Raw genomic sequence first — 2,610 nt, 5'->3', positions numbered from 1 at the left:
GTGTAGTGTACATAGAGATGATTGCACAATAGCTTAAAATTAAGCCTTACTCTTGTATATTGTGGGAGAGACATGGGTATAGGCCTGTGGAGGGCTGTTACTGTGTGGGTATGTGGAGGAGGATATGGGTCTGGGGGTGTGAATGTGGGGTGATGGAGCATGTGGGTGTGTGTGTGGATATGTGGGGTGGAGGTAGGTATAGGGTTTTTGGGGGGCTGTGTGTGGGGAAGGGTGGCTGGCGTGTGTGGGGGGGTGTAGGTGTGGGGGTCTGCATGTATGGCAATGCGAGGTGGGTGTGGGTGCATGTGTATGGTGTGGGGGGGTGGGACTTGCCCTATGAACACACACACACAGTCTCTCCCTCCCTCATTGCTCCGTCTCTCCCCCCCTCTTCCTCGTTGCAAAGACACACACATGCCCCCACCCCCTCCTACTCCTGACCCTGGGGTACCCGCACAGGCCATGCTCCTGTGGCCCAGTCATGCAGCCGGGGCCACGTGGTGATGGAGGCAGTCCCATGCAGGGAAGCAGTGGAGAGGGCTGGGGATAGGCAGAGCTGGGCTGACTGTTAGTGTATTTTGCCTGCCCCTGGTCTACGTGCTGCTCCAGGACCAGGACCAGCAGCGCCAGGCAGGGGAGGCTGGTTCACGCTGGTCATTGCTCCAGCTGGTGCTTCTCAGGATCCTGTCATTCCTCCCTGCACAGAAAGGGGCTCAGGCTGAGCTCAGGGGCTGAGCTCTGTGTTCCAAGCCCCAGTCACTGCCCTATGAACACACAGGCCAGTAATCAGAGAGGGGCTGAGCATCTGGCACCAGGGGCTACTGTTTAACCAGGATCCCCTGGACCAGGGCTGTCACTGTTGTTAACCTCCAGCCTGGGCTGTCACTGTGCTTGGTTCACACGGAGAATGAAGGAGAACATGCCCAAAGAGTTTAGGGTCTCTACTACTCAGACAAAGTTTCCTATGCCAGATGTTTTGGCAGGGGCTAATCGTGCTGTCCCCAACCCCACAAAAAATTCCTCTGGCCCAAGCAGGACAGGGGCAGCTGGGGGCCCCCTCCAACAGGGCTGGGGGAGCAGGGGGCTGTGGGCTGAGAGTAAGGGGCACCAGCATGACCGGGGTGGGAGGGGCTGGGGACTGTGGATCAGGAGTGAGGGCACCAGCAAGGCCAGTGATCTGTTGCTTGGGAGTGAAAGGGACTGGTGAATCCAGGGAGCTATAGGTGGGGAGTAAGGGGCACCAGCAAGGCTGAAGGGGCTGTGGCCTGGGAGTGAGAGGCATCAGTAGGTCTAGGAAGCTGTGGGTCAGGACTGGCCATCAATGTTTACAAGTGGGTCCTGGTACAAAAAGGGTTGAGAACCACTGGTCTAGATGATAAAAATATCATCTGTGTAACACAGGTCTAGTGCAGGTTTGACGGTGCAGTTTCCTATAAATTTTTCCTCTAGCTGGCTCATGATGAGGTTGGCATTTGTGCCTGTAGCTGTGCCCATGGTTTGGAGGATGTGAAGATTGCTGAAAGTGGAGTTGTGGATGAGGGGGAAGTGGATGATTTGTGTACCATGTGGTTGCAAATATGAATGTATTCCATGTTCTTGCAGGTATTTCAGGCAGGCAGCTGTGCCTTCAAGGTATTGGATGTTAGCATACAGGCTAGTGACATCTATGACTGCAAGAATGGCCTTCCTGGGGAGGTGGTTGTTTTGGATTCTGTTGAGGAAGTCTGTGCGGTGTCTTGTAGAAAACTTTGTCTCTGAGTGACAGGATATTTTCTAGGGGTATAAGTTGTATCCATGTTTCCATATCCATGTATCTCAGGTGGAAGAGTAGGAAGATAAGTGGAAGTAATTTTTCTCAGAATCTGGAAGAACACTTGTTCACCAGGGCTCCCCAAAGGATAACTAGGTCTAATGGCCACAAACTTCTAGAAAGCCTATTTAGACTTGATATAAGGAAAAACTTCTTTACAGTCTGAGTGTCCAAGGTCTGGAACAGACTGCCCCCAGAGGTGGTGTGTGCACCTACTCTGGACTCATTCAAAAGGTGTTCGGATGTTTATCTTACTGGGATCATTTGACTTCCTGCCTATGGCGAGGGGGCTGGACTCAATGCTGTCACAAGGTTCCTTCCAGCCCCTAATTTCTATGAAATCTATTAAATTTATTAATTTTTCCTGAAGCTGCCTTGCCATGCTGTCACAGAGATTGGCAACCAGATGGCTCCTATGAGTTATCTCTGTGCTTGTTTTGAAGAATGTAGTGAAAGAATGCCAGTTAATCTCACAGTATCATGCATTTGTGCAGTATTATGCATATGAAAGAAAAATATGCACCTGAAAGGTGCTAATGGTGCCATCAAGCTAGCCCAGTGCAGGAACAAATCCAGGGCCAAAAAGAGGGGTTTCCTTAGAATTAAGTGCAAATGGAGGGGCTAAGAGTTTGCTTGGTAACCTGTGTATGAAAGTACAAAAAGCCAAATGAAAGCAGGTATGGCTCTGAAAGAGAATAGAGGAACAGACTCCCTGGGCACAGAAAGGCCTGGAAAGGCAGGGTTGAAGATCTCTGAGCAAGGAGACTCTCTGCTGGTGTTGGCTCCTGCTGTATTCAGGG

The sequence above is a fragment of the Gavialis gangeticus genome, unplaced genomic scaffold, assembly GCF_001723915.1.
Source record: "Gavialis gangeticus isolate Ggan-Ray unplaced genomic scaffold, GavGan_comp1, whole genome shotgun sequence".
NCBI lineage: Eukaryota > Metazoa > Chordata > Crocodylia > Gavialidae > Gavialis > Gavialis gangeticus.
Note: the sequence above shows the minus strand (reverse complement) of the source record.